General features: G+C 39.6%; 1 protein-coding gene across 1 annotated transcript in view; it reads left to right on the forward strand.

The window, feature by feature from the left end:
• Positions 1-14,933, forward strand: part of Sdk1 (sidekick cell adhesion molecule 1) — a 903,256-nt gene that overhangs the window by 432,753 nt on the left and 455,570 nt on the right. The window lies entirely within an intron of this gene.

Here is a 14,933-nt window from a genome sequence, read left to right on the forward strand (position 1 = left end):
TTGGCATTGCATTGAACTTATATAGGACTTTTGGTAATATCGCCATTTTGATGATGTTGGTTCTGCCTATCCATGAGCAGGGTATATTTTTCCATCTTCTAAGGTCTTCTTCTATGTCTTTCTTTAGGGTTCTGTAATTTTCATTGTATAAATCTTTCACCTCTTTTGTTAGGTTGATTCCCAAGTATTTTATTTTTTGGGGGGATATTGTGAATGGAGTAGTTGTCCTCATTTCCGTTTCAGAGGATTTGTCGCTGATATACAGGAATGCCTTTGATTTATGCGTGTTGATCTTATATCCTGCCACTTTGCTGAATTCATTTATTAGCTCTAATAGCTTCTTTGTAGACCCTTTTGGGTCTGCTAGGTATAGAATCATATCATCTGCAAATAGTGATAATTTAAGTTCTTCTTTTCCTATTTTTATGCCTTTAATTTCTTTCGTCTGCCTAATTGCTCTGGCCAGTGTTTCGAGGACTATGTTGAACAGAAGTGGTGAGAGAGGGCATCCCTGTCTTGTACCAGATCTTAGAGGGAATGCCTTCAATTTTTCTCCATTCAGAATGATGCTGGCCTGTGGCTTATCATAGATTGCTTTTACAATGTTGAGGTATGATCCAGTTATCCCTAATTTTTCTAGAGTTTTGAACATAAAGGGATGCTGTACTTTGTCGAAAGCTTTTTCTGCATCTATCGAGATGATCATATGGTTCTTATTTTTAAGTCTATTGATGTGGTGGATAACATTTATTGATTTCCGTATATTGAACCAACCTTGCATACCAGGGATGAATCCTACTTGATCATGGTGTATAATTTTTTTGATATGTATTTGAATCCGATTCGCCAGAATTTTATTGAGGATTTTTGCATCAAGGTTCATTAGAGATATTGGTCTGTAGTTTTCTTTCTTTGAAGTGTCTTTGTCTGGTTTCGGAATCAGGGTGATGTTGGCCTCGTAGAACGAATTTGGAAGTTCTCCCTCCTTTTCTATTTCCTGAAATAGCTTGAAAAGTATTGGTGTTAGTTCCTCTTTAAAGGTTTTGTAAAACTCTGCTGTATACCCATCCGGTCCTGGGCTTTTCTTAGTTGGTAGTCTTTTGATGGTTTCTTCTATTTCCTCTATTGTTATTGGTCTGTTTAGGTTGTCTACGTCCTCCTGACTCAGTCTTGGCAGATCATAAGACTTAAGGAATTTATCTATGCCTTCACTATCTTCTATTTTATTGGAGTATAAGGATTCAAAATAATTTCTGATTATCATCTGTATTTCTGAAGTGTCTGTTGTGATATTGCCTTTTTCATCCCGTATGCTAGTAATTTGGGTTCTCTCTCTTCTTCTCTTCGTTAGCATGGCTAAGGGTCTGTCAATTTTATTTATTTTTTCAAAAAACCAACTTTTAGTTTTGTCGATTTTTTCAATTGTTTCTTTTGTTTCAATTTCATTAATTTCAGCTCTGATTTTAATTATTTCTTGCCTTCTACTTCTTTTGCTGTTGTTTTGCTCTTCTTTTTCTAGGATTTTGAGATGAAGTATGAGATCATTTATTTGTTGGTTTTTTCTTTTTTTGAGGAATGAACTCCAAGCAATGAATTTTCCTCTTAGAACTGCTTTCAATGTGTCCCATAGATTCCGATAAGTTGTGTCTGTGTTTTCATTTGACTCTAGGAATTTTTTAATTTCCTCCTTAATGTCTTCTAGAACCCATTGATCATTAAGCAACCTATTGTTCATTCTCCAGGTGATGCTTGATTTTTCCTTCCTTCTTTTATCATTGATTTTCAGTTTCATTCCATTATGATCAGATAAGATGCATGGTATTTTCTCCACCCCTTTATATTGTCTAAGAGTTGCCCTGTTACATAATATATGGTCTATTTTTGAGAAGGTTCCATGTGCTGCTGAGAAAAAAGTGTAATTACTTGATGTTGGGTGGTATAGTCTATATATGTCAATTAAGTCTAGGTTATTAATTATGTTATTGAGTTCTATAGTTTCCTTATTTAACTTTTGTTTGGAAGATCTGTCCAGTGGTGAGAGAGGTGTATTAAAGTCTCCCATGATTATTGTATGGTGGTCTATTAGACTCTTGAACTTGAGAAGCGTTTGCTTGATGAACATAGCAGCACCGTTGTTTGGGGCATATATATTTATGATTGTTATGTCTTGTTGGTGTATGGTTCCCTTGAGCAGTATGAAGTGTCCTTCTTTATCCCTTTTGATTAACTTTGGCTTGAAATCTATTTTATTAGATATGAGTATGGATACTCCTGCTTGTTTCCGCAGTCCATATGAGTGGTATGATTTTTCCCACCCTTTCACCTTCAGTCTATGAATATCTTTTCCTATCAGATGCGTCTCCTGTAGGCAGCATATTGTTGGGTCTTGTTTTGTGATCCATTCTGCTAGCCTGTGTCTCTTAATTGGTGAGTTTAAGCCATTAACATTTAAGGTTATTATTGAGATATGATTTGTTCTTCCAGCCATATTTGTTTATTGATGTTACTAAACCTGGTTTGTTATCCTCTTTGACTACTTTCCCCCCTTTACTGTCCTACCTCCCATTGTTGGTTTTCAATGTTATTTTCCATTTCTTCTTCCTGTAATGTTTTGCCAAGGATTTTTTGAAGAGATGGTTTTCTAGCTGCGAATTCTTTTAACTTTTGTTTATCATGGAAGGTTTTAAATTCATCTTCTATTCTGAAGCTTAATTTCGCCGGATACACGATTCTTGGTTGGAACCCATTTTCTTTCAGTGTTTGAAATATGTTATTCCAGGATCTTCTAGCTTTCAGAGTCTGTGTCGAGAGATCAGCTGTTATCCTGATTGGTTTACCCCTAAATGTAATCTGCTTTCTTTCTCTTGCAGCTTTTAAAATTCTCTCCTTATTCTGTATGTTGGACATCTTCATTATAATGTGTCTAGGTGTGGATCTCTTATGATTTTGCACCATCGGCGTCCTGTAGGCTTCTAGGATTTGGGATTCTGTCACATTCTTCATGTCTGGGAAGTTTTCTTGTATTATTTCACTGAATAGATTGCTTAATCCTTTGGTTTGGAGCTCTGTGCCTTCCTGTATCCCAATGACTCTTAAGTTTGTCTTTTGATATTATCTCATAGCTCTTGAATGTTCTGCTCATGGTTTCTTAGTAGACTTGCTGAGCTATCTATGTTCTTTTCAAGTTGAAATACTCTGTCTTCATTGTCTGATGTTCTATCTTCTAAGTGATCCACTCTGCTGGTAGTATTCTCAATTGAGTTTTTAAGTTGGTTTATTGTTTCCTGCATTTCTAGTATTTCTATTTGTTTGTTTTTTATTACCTCTATCTCCCTGTGAAATTGATCTTTTACTTCCTGGATTTGTTTGTCAATGTGATCTTTCATTGTCTGATTTTGCTGTCTCATGTCTTCCTTGAGACTCCAGATCATCTGAAGCATATATATCCTGAACTCTTTATCTGATATTCCATCTGTTGCAGCTATTACCTCTTCTAAAGTTGAGTTGACCTGCATTGCTTGTGATCCTTTCTTTCCTTGTCTTTTCATACTGCACGCGCTTCTTTCTGCTTGGTGCAACTGTTGTGTTTTTGAAATTTACTAGCCTGAAATCACCTCTTCCGTAACTGAATGAGCTGTGATCAGTAGAACATGGGGATGATTACATCATCTCTTTGAAATGGCGGCTGCTGTCCTCCTCTGTGGTCCGACCAGTGTCTGGAACCAAACTGGACCACTTCTCTCCTCTGTCTCAAAGCTGAAACTCCGCCCTAAGCGCTGCCAAAGTCCTAGCGCCAAACCGCTAGAGGCCGTTCACAGACTCAGCCCTGCAGGGCCCAGATCAGCCAAAGCCGTGACCGGCAGGATTGTGTTCCTGATCCGAGTTGCTCCGAACCGGCTGGAGGGGGGTGGGGTGGTAGGAGTGTGGATCCTAGCGCTGAACCACCTGAGGCCGATCCCAGACTCAGTCCTGCAGGGCCCAGATCAGCTGCTGCCATGACCGGCAGGATTGTGTTCCTGATCCGGGTTGCTCCGAACCGGCTGGAGGGGGGTGGGGTGGTAGGAGTGTGGGTCCTAGCGCTGAACCACCTGAGGCCGATCCCAGACTCAGTCCTGCAGGGCCCAGATCAGCCGCTGCCGTGACCGGTGGGATTGTGACCCTGATCCGAGTCGCTCCGAACCGGCTGGAGGGGGGTGGGGTGGTAGGAGTGTGGATCCTAGCGCTGAACCACCTGAGGCCGATCCCAGACTCAGCCCTGCAGGGCCCAGATCAGCCGCCGCTGTGACCGGCAGGATTGTGTTCCTGATCCGGGTTGCTCCGAACCGGCTGGAGGGGGGTGGGGTGGTAGGAGTGTGGGTCCTAGCGCTGAACCGCCTGAGGCCGATCCCAGACTCAGCCCTGCAGGGCCCAGATCAGCCAACTCCGTGACCGGCAGGATTGTGTTCCTGATCCGAGTTGCTCCGAACCGGCTGGAGGGGGGTGGGGTGGTAGGAGTGTGGGTCCTAGCGCTGAACCACCTGAGGCCGATCCCAGACTCAGTCCTGCAGGGCCCAGATCAGCCGCTGCCGTGACCGGCAGGATTGTGTTCCTGATCCGGGTTGCTCCGAACCGGCTGGAGGGGGGTGGGGTGGTAGGAGTGTGGGTCCTAGCGCTGAACCACCTGAGGCCCATCCCAGACTCAGTCCTGCAGGGCCCAGATCAGCCGCTGCCGTGACCGGTGGGATTGTGACCCTGATCCGAGTCGCTCCGAACCGGCTGGAGGGGGGTGGGGTGGTAGGAGTGTGGGTCCTAGCGCTGAACCACCTGAGGCCGATCCCAGACTCAGCCCTGCAGGGCCCAGATCAGCCAACTCCGTGACCGGCAGGATTGTGTTCCTGATCCGAGTTGCTCCGAACCGGCTGGAGGGGGGTGGGGTGGTAGGAGTGTGGGTCCTAGCGCTGAACCGCCTGAGGCCGATCCCAGACTCAGTCCTGCAGGGCCCAGATCAGCCGCTGCCGTGACCGGCGGGATTGTGACCCTGATCTGCGTCGCTCCGAACCGGCTGGAGGGGGGTGGGGTGGTAGGAGTGTGGATCCTAGCGCTGAACCACCTGAGGCCAATCCCAGACTCAGCCCTGCAGGGCCCAGATCAGCCGCCGCCGTGACCGGCAGGATTGTGTTCCTGATCCGGGTTGCTCCGAACCCGCTGGACGGGGGTGGGGTGGTAGGAGTGTGGATCCTAGAGCTGAACCGCCTGAGGCCGTTCCCAAACTCAGCCCTGCAGGGCCCAGATCAGCCAACACCGTGACTGGCAGGATTGTGTTCCTGATCCGAGTTGCTCCGAACCGGCTGGAGGGGGGTGGGGTGGTAGGAGTGTGGGTCCTAGCGCTGAACCACCTGAGGCCGATCCCAGACTCAGTCCTGCAGGGCCCAGATCAGCCGCCGCCGTGACCGGCAGGAATCTGTCCCTGATCCGCGTTGCCGAGATTCAGTCGCCTGGGACAAACTGACCCCTCACACAGACTTACTAGTTATCGGCAGGTCTCCTTCCCGTGGAATATTGTTAGAAGATCTTCAGCAGGTCCCATGCAAGTGTATTTATGTGTCTCTCTGATCCTGTTACTGCGGAGGTATAGGAAATGCTGCTTGCTCGCCGGCCGCCATGTTGGATCCCCGAGCAATAGAATTTTTAATGGTCATATACAAGCCTTGCTGAACATCATTTGTTCTATGAAATAAAATGTAAAAAAAATACATGTACAAACACCAAAACACATGCCCTAAAAGGTATTTTGGTATTCTACTATTTCTCTTCATGTCTTCTGATTGATCCACCATAATCTGAAATATTCTGTGTATGGAAATGCATTGCCCAGAAAGCAGGCACAGAGGTGGCTCATTGAGAACTGTCCATGTTAGAGATAAAGCATTGTTTGGTTGTGTAACTTTTATTTTTATATATTTTTTAATTGTAGATTGATACAGTACCTTTATTTAATTTATTTTTTATGTGGTGTTGAGGTTCAAACCCAGTGCCTCACACGTGCTAGGTAAGCGCTCTACCACTGAGCCATAACCTCAGCCCCATGAAACTTTTCTGTAGTTTCATATAGTTCATACTTTCTTGATAACTAAAAATATTTTTCCCATGCATGATGGCAGAGTTCTTGTAAGATAACCTCTTCGTAAGTCAGCACTGTCCATATTGGCTGCCTCCCACAGCAAATTAAATATGATCTCCCTCTAAGATTGCATACTGGATGTACTTGTAGGAGGTGGGAAATTGAATCTGTATAAGAGGACCTAATTATTCCTTTCCATGATTTTTTACATTGTATAACATACATATTCATTGCAATATATATGATAAATGTAGAATAAAGTGAGTAAACAGAAAAAAATCCCCTAATCTTATTCTCAATAGGCTTCCTTAAGCACTTTATTGTACTTCCACTTTCTCTTATATGTTTTCATTACTGAGATCCTTCTTGATAAACTGCTTTGTTAAAAATTAAAATTATATGATAATTTCATTTGTCATAATCTTTGTAAAAATTATTTTAATGGGCTAAAGTTTATTATATCATAGTACTTTGATGTGAATAACCTTACAAAAAATTTTCAATGTAAAAAATGACATTGCTATTACATTAATTTCACCCAATTAAATGTAGTTCACCTAAATATGTTTAATTGAAACGAGACATTTCTATCAGGTGAACATTTTCCTTCTAACATGTATTTATTAATCTGAATTATATAAATGGCTGGATATAAACAAGGAAGGCATGTGAGAGCCAGTAGAGGGTTTAGAGGGGGACCAGCATTAATACCCAGAAGACACCACTGAAGTTTCCTCTCTCGGTTTACTATGGTAGCCAGATTATCATGGCAGTGGGGATTTTCCACATTTTTAATTGTTTTGTCATTGGAAGTTTTTGGAACTGTTTGGACTTTCACTTCCTGATGTCTCCTCTTCTGCTTTCCTCAACATCATTCTGTCCTTGTTTTTCCTTTGATAGTCTCTTTCAGCTACTAGCAACTTCTATAAGTTCTGCTTTTGTCTACTTGTCCTTAAAATGTATGTAATCCTTTCCATTCTCCACAGGACCCTCTTTTCTTTTTGCTCTAAAATGTCTCCCTAGGTGATTTCTTCTTTCGCCTGTGTCTTTAACCCACCCCCGGGACAAACCCTACCAATATGCATCCTCTTGTCTCTTCCCCTCCCTTGGAACTCCACTCGCCTTCTCCCACTTATCCTGGTCCAGGTTCAGCCCCACACTCCACTGTCTGGCCTTGGTCATGCTTCTGTCTCTGGGTGGCTTGGATCACTGTCTCTGCTTCTGCACATGCTGTGCCCTGCTGAAGGGGTGTATTGCACACATGTTGAGGATGGCCAGTGAGTGGCTGATGACTGAGAAGTGACTGATCTGACCACTGACTGACGCTGATGAACATCTTCCCTGGCTGATTCCTGTGTAGCCTGTTGTTTTTTGCTCAGAAGGTAGTGATGGTGCTGAGATAGGTATTCCAGCTTTCTCTTGCTCATAATGCATACTTTTCTGTATTACTTTGTGTCATCATCTCAATTAAAGTGACTCAGCAAGCTATACCGATTAACGTTATTTACCTTTTTTTTCTAAATTTCTAAATTCTGTGTTGATGCAAACTTCTAAAATCATGTTATGAAAATTAATGAAAAGGTGATAGAAATAATTTATATTAAATTTTTTATTGATTCTATAATTATTATATTTAAAAGTGTATTGAATTTAGGGACTAAAATATAAGAAAGTGATTCATTAAAAAGGAAGAGCATTTCATTGTTTCTAACACTGCAGGTTGTCCAACAATTAGTACCTAGGAGATTTCTAATATTTACCATTGGAATTCCTTAAAGAAAACTTAAGTAACATGGTGTGTCTGGCAAACTAATTTTGTATACAGAATCACAGTGCTAAAAATTAGAACTTGTACTTGAGAAATGCTTGGAAGATCTTGAAAGGGAAAGGGATATACTCTCAGGTTCTGAGTGTAACAATTAGAATGTGAAAGAAATTATTTTCTAGGTTCTCCTTCTTTACCTTCATTGACTAACTCTTATAATAAAAGCAGATAGTTAAGTAAAATGAACTTCAGCTATTACTTTCTAAGTCTCCTTCCTACCTCTGGAAAATATGATGATGACTCTGTATGGGACTGTGTTTCTTAAATCACTATCTATTGATTATGAGAAAAGCCAAAACACTGAAATTTGTGTGATACATGTGACTCGTTCCTTTCTCCCACCATAGCTTATAGGTGTCCTCAGGATGGCAGTGCTGGCTCAGAGCCTCTGCTTGACCTTTTCTTGATACTTAGGTCTTTCTGCAATCAGTGAGTTGCATGGCATTCAACTGGTGATGTGGAGAACTTCTCTTCCTCTTCACTTCATCAAGTTAATGTGACACCTTAAGAAAGATGCCCTGCTTCTGTTCCTCAGACATGTGACATTAACATGCTCTACTCCTCCTTAATTTATTATTATCTCATTTTCCTCTTCCATTTTGCCCCATTCAGTTATCCGATAATCACCATCTCCAAGTCTGTCTTTTTCACCTGAGCAAAGCAGCAAAGAGATACCTGTTTTCACCCCTACAGTTGTGTGTAGTGCATAAAATTATGTACTCAACTTCTCCCTTCACTCCCACAGTAGATTCTCACTCCTGTTGTTCCTGAATCATTATTCTGTTATAATGATCCTTGAGTCTTATTTTGCTGATCATCACTGTGGAGAAGAGAAAGTCTCAAAAGAGGCTTCTTTATGCATGCTTCCAGAAAGATGGGATGCATTATGGTTTGGATTTGAGGTGTCCCCTAAAAGGTCTGTGTTAATGCAGGAATATTCAGAGGTGAAATTTTTGAATTATTGGAACTCTACCTAATAAGTCCATCCTAGTTTAAATAGACTGGGTGGGAACTATAGCCAGGTGGGGAGCATGGCTAGAAGAGTGTGGCAATGGGAAATTTACCCCGGAAGGGCATCCCTGTGTTCCCTTCCCTGATAGCTGTTCTTTTCCTAACCCCACCAAAAGCTAAGCAGCTTTCTGCCAGTGTGCTCTTCCACCTTGATGTGCTGTTTCATCTTGGGCCAAGAGCAATGAAGTCAGCCATCTATGGGCTGAGAATTCATACTGCGAGCCTCAAAACAACATTTCCTCTTCCAAGTTGTAACTGTTGAGTATTTTTGTCTCAGTGACACAAAAGCTGACAATGGAAAGTGGGTGTACTTTTCCCTTCTTGTCCCACAAAGTCACGCTAAAGACTCTGAATGTCATATGCAAATAATGCTAGAAGACACTAGAAGATGAGGAGAAGGAGTTGAGCCATCTAGGCATGACATGTGGAGGATCCTTACGCTTTCTGTTTGCCTCACATCTCTCATTGAGAAGCTGACAACCTGATGCCAATGGGCATAGGGATAAAAGCCCCTTCAACTCTGCCCTTCCAGCCAGAGGGCCACAAAAGGGGCCTCTTAGCAAGACAGAAAAACTTTAGCCCCTAACTGCTGTTTTCCAGCCAAATATTTCAGAAGGAAACTGTGGTCACACTCACAAACCCCCCTAGCAAAGCCCAATTTAGGAACTCAGACTTCCAGGCTCACCAAATGGGTTCCTTAGCCACCCAATCAGAGAGGCAAGAAGGAAGGATGGGTGTGCAACTAAGACTAAAGCTCCTCTCTGTGTGGTGAGCTACCACTTGTGGCTTCAAGGAAGCTCGCTAGGAAGCTGGACTCCCACTCAGAAATTTCAGAAGAGGCCTCTTAGATAGGATTGCCACTTCTGCCCAGTAGTAACAAGGCCCCTCTTCCAGTGTCACCTGTGGATTTTTTTAAGTAGCAGTAACAGACACCTACCACCTTTGTCTTAGATGGACTGCCACAAATTAACACCACAGTCAGAATGGATTAAACAGCAGAAGTTTCTTTTCATATGGTTCTGGAAGCTGGAAATTCCAAGATTCAGGTGCTGACCAAGTTCTCTTACTGTTGAGGACTTTCTACCTAGCTTGCAAACATCAATCTTCTATGTCATCCTCACATGTTAAGGATGTGAGACAGTTCTTTCTGATATTTATTTTCATAAGGGCACTAATCCTATCATGAAGACCCTACCCTCATGACTTCAGCTGATCCTAATCATCTCCTAAAGGGTCTCATCTCTAAATGCCTTCACATTGGATTTAGGGCTTTAACATATGAATGGGGGGATTATAAACATTCAGTCTATACCAACCTTCCATCCAGTGATTAGCCTGAGTGTGCAACTACAGTATCAATGGGTCACTTCTGCACTCAGGAGTCAGTAGAAGCCAAGTGGGAAACTAGAATTCCACCCTACCTGGAAGCAATCAGGGGCTGTAGCCCCTTTTCATACCAGAGCAGTGTCAAAAGAGGCCTGCTGAAACATAGATTTAAGTAACATTCAGAATCTCATAGTACCCCAAATGTCCAGGTCTTGATGGAAAATAATTGATCATAACAAGAACCAGGAATTTCTTCACAAATGAGGAAAAGATAACGAACATACACCAACATCCGGATGATAGAAATGCTAGGAATATCTAATGTTAGGAATTTTAGAACCAGGGTTCTAAAACAGCAGTCCAAAAATGTCATCAATGAGCAATGATGAACATGCTGAAACAAATGGGGAGGGTATCTCATTAAAGGAATGGAAAATTTCAGCAAATAAGTACAAGAGATAATGGAAGACTAAATGGAGATTACAGAACTGAAAAATAGAACAACTTAAATAAAAACCCAAGTTAATGGACTCAACTACAGAGTGGAGAGGACAGGAAAAAAAATAACCCTATGATCCTAAAGATGGACAGAAGTGCCCAGAGCATCAGAGACCTCTGAGACTACAACAAAAGATTTAACAATTGTCTTCAGAAAATCAAAGGAGAGGAGAAAGAGGGCAGGTCCAAATATTGTTCAAAGAAATAATTGTTGTGGTTTTCCCAGATTGAGCATTTTAAAACATATAAACTTATAATTCAAGAACAAAGTGAACCCCAAACTGAATAAATCCAAAGACATGCACACCGAAAAACATAATAATCTCACTTCTAAAGCTAAAGACAAAAAGAAAAAAAATCCTAAGAGGCTCTAGAGAGAAACATAACCTTACTACACAGGAAAAACAACATTTGACCAAGTTTCTCATCAGATACCCAATGAGAACACACAAGGAGAGCTCACTAGGGGGGAAAAAAAAAACTATTTATTCCACCTGCTCTTTGTTATTTTTAGAAACCACACAAAAGTGGCAGAATATTGTCAAGTACTGAAAGATAAGAACTGTAATCTGCTAATTCCATATCTGTTAAACATATCTTTTGATATTGAAGGGGAAATTAATACATTCTCAGCTGATGGAAAACTAAGAGGTTGTATTCCTATAATTCCTCCTCTTAAAAAATGGCTGAAGGAAGCACCCTTCAAAATCAGAAATGATAAAAGAAGAAAAAGTTGGGATTACCTTCAGACAATAGGAAAGAAAAAGATTAGGTGAAATAAATAGTTTTTTTTTCCTTTTGAGTTTCCTAAGTTATGTTTGATAGTTGAAACAGAAAATATAACATTATCAAATGCAGTTTACAATGGTATAGAGGGAATATTTATGACAATATTACATAGGGCTAGTCAAAGCATTTAAAGGGAGAAAAGGTTTCTATACTTCAAACTGGTAAAATGTTGACACTAACATACCAAATCATGTAGCTCTAATGTAATGCCTGGACCTACCACTAAAAAGCTATGCAAGGAAATAGACACAAAAACACTGTAGGTGCATCAAAACAGAATTTTTAAAAATCTTAAAGTAATGCCAGGAAGGAGAAAAAGAAACTGGCAAATAAAAAATAAGTGGTACATCTAAATTCTAAAATATCCACAACAGCAGCAAGTATAAATGGTTTGAGTGTACCAGTAAAAACAGAGTCTGGAAGAGTAAATAAAAAATCATGACCCAACTATATGCTATCTATAAGAAAGGCATGTTAGAATAATGATACAAGTACATTCAAAGTAAAAGACATAAAACATATATCATGCAAATATAGTGTTAACAGAACTGGTTATATTAAAGAATTTGGAGCAAAGAAAACAACTAAACAAATTAAAAGAGGTATAATGAAAAAGGGTCAGTCAACCAAATAGACATACCAACCGTAAATATGTGTAAACCAGACAACAAAGCTGCAAAATATATGAAGTAAAAACAAATAGAATTGTAAAGAGAAATATGCAAATCCAAAACTATATTTGACACTTACATGCTTCTCAATATTTAATAGAATACTTTGAAGCCAGTCCATCAGCCAATAGGGTTTAGTTGACATAGGGTATTTCACTCAACAACAGCACAATACACATTGTTTCCAGCATTCATTGAATATTTCCAAAACAGATAATATCATGGGCAATAAAAAAATCTTACCAAATTTAAAAGAATTAAAATCATACAGAGTGTGTTTTCTGACCACAGTGACTTCAAATTGGACTTTACTAAAAGAAAGATAACAGGAAAATTTGGAAACAATGCACTTTTAAATAATCAATGGGTCAAAGAAACAGTCTGAAAAGATAAAAAAAACTTTAAATAAAAATTAAAATACAGTATAATCTATAAGAGATGGATGACTAAAACAAGACTGAGAGAAATTTATACCAATAAATGCTTATATTGAAAAAATGTTTCAAAACAGTAAACTCCTCTCCTTAGGATGCTAGTGAAATCAAAGTAAGAGAAACCAAAAGCAAGCAAAGGAAGTGAAATAACAAATTGGAAAACAATGAAATTAAAAACAAAACAGTAGAGAAAATCAGTTAAAAAAAACTAATTATTTAAAAGATGAATAAAACAACAAATTTTTAATAGGGCTGGAAAAAAAGGGAGAAGAAACAAACTACCAATATTTGGAATGAAACAGAAGCTATTACTGCAGACATCAAAAGGAACATGCACAATGCCATGACTATCCCTACACACACGAATGTGACAACGTAGGTGAAATGGACCAGTTCCTCAACAAGCAAAAAGTATTACAGCTCATCTGATACGAAATAGATAAGTTGAATCATCTTGTGATTGTGTAGGAAATTGGACTCAATTTTAACCTTCCTAAAATTTTCCAGGCTCAGATCATTTCACTGGAGAGTTGTACCAAACTTAAAGAAACAAACAAAATGCCAATTCTGTAAATCTCTTCCAGAAATTGTAGAGGATGAAATATTTCCCAGTTTTGCAAAGTCAGTATTACTTTGATACCAAAGGAAAAAAAATTTATATGCACAAAATATAGGCCAACATAACCCCGTAAATGAAAATAACTAATCCTTAATTACTAGTAAATAGAATTTAGCAATATATTAAAAGGAATTATACACCATGAGTTCACCATGAAATGATGCAGAAAAATCATTTGATGAAATTCAACACCCATTTCTGGATACTCTCAATCAACCAGGAGATTCCTCCTCTTGATAAATTGTTTATAGAGTAAACCTATCACTAACATTGTAATGCCTGGCAAAATACTGAATCCTTCCCCCTATGCTTGGGAACAGACAGGCACATTCCCCCTCACCACTCTTCTTCAGTTCTAGCCAGCTCCATAATTCAAGGAAAGGAATCAAAAGGCATACAGATAGGAGTGGAAGAAAAGAGTTCTTCCTAATTAAGTTAATATGGTGGTCTACCTGGAAAATCTGAAGAAATCTATTTTTAAAACCTTCATAGAAGAAACAAGTTGAGTAAGGTCACAGGATACAACATACAAAGTCAATCATACTTCTATAAAACATTGATGAATATGTGGAAGTTGGAATTTAAAAATAGGCTACTATTTACAGTTGCTTTTTAAAAGAAATAAGAATAAATCTAAGCATGTATAGGATTTGATGCTGAAAGCTACAAAATACTAATGAGAGAAATCAAAGATTTCTCTATAGACAGGAGGTATAAGTCATGTCCATAGATTGTAGGAAGTCAGTTTACCTGAAATTGATGCATAGATTTACTGTCAAAATTCTAGCAAGATTTTTTTGTAAGTATAGGAAGATTATCCTAAAATTTATGTGCATGAGCAAAGGGGCTGGAATAGTTCAAACAATTTTGAAAAATAAGAATAAAAGTGGAGGAATCACTCTGCTCAATCTGCATTCACATTAAATAGCTAAGGTAGTCAAAACTGGGATGGACACATAGATCAACTTAACAGAATAGGGAAATAGACTCAGGTAAATAGATCCAGATGATGATATATATATATATATATATATATATATACACACACACACATATATATTTTTAGGTGGTGCTAGGGATTTAAGCCAAGGGTGCTTCACCACTGTGCTACATCCCCATCCCTTTTCATTTTATATTTTGAGGCAGGGACTCTCTGAGTTGCTTAGGGCCTCAGTAAGTTGCTGAAGCTGGCCTTGAAATTGCAATCCTCCTGCCTCAGCCTCCCAAATCGCTATGAATACAGACTTGTGCTACTGCACCTGGCTCAGCCAATTGATTTGTTTAACACAAGCTTAAAGTTAATTTAATGAAGGGAGAATGCTGTCTTTTAACAAATGGTGCTAGAGTGACTGAACATCTATAGACAAACCTTGACACAAACCCTTCTCTTTACACAAAACTTTACTCAAAACTTATTGGATTAAGTGTGACATAAAACTATTAGGCTTTAGTAAACTTGTAGAAGAAATCTCTGGGTTTAGGATTTGTTGAAGAGTTTTCAGACATGACATCAAGGTACCAAGAATCCATAAATTGGAATTCATTAAAATTTAAAACTTTTGCTCTTCCAAGGACCCTATTCAGATAGTGAAAAGACAAGCTATAGACAGCAACAGATTATTTGCAAGCCACACATCTGAGAAAACACATATCCACAAAC

Source organism: Urocitellus parryii, chromosome 9, assembly GCF_045843805.1.
Source record: "Urocitellus parryii isolate mUroPar1 chromosome 9, mUroPar1.hap1, whole genome shotgun sequence".
NCBI lineage: Eukaryota > Metazoa > Chordata > Mammalia > Rodentia > Sciuridae > Urocitellus > Urocitellus parryii.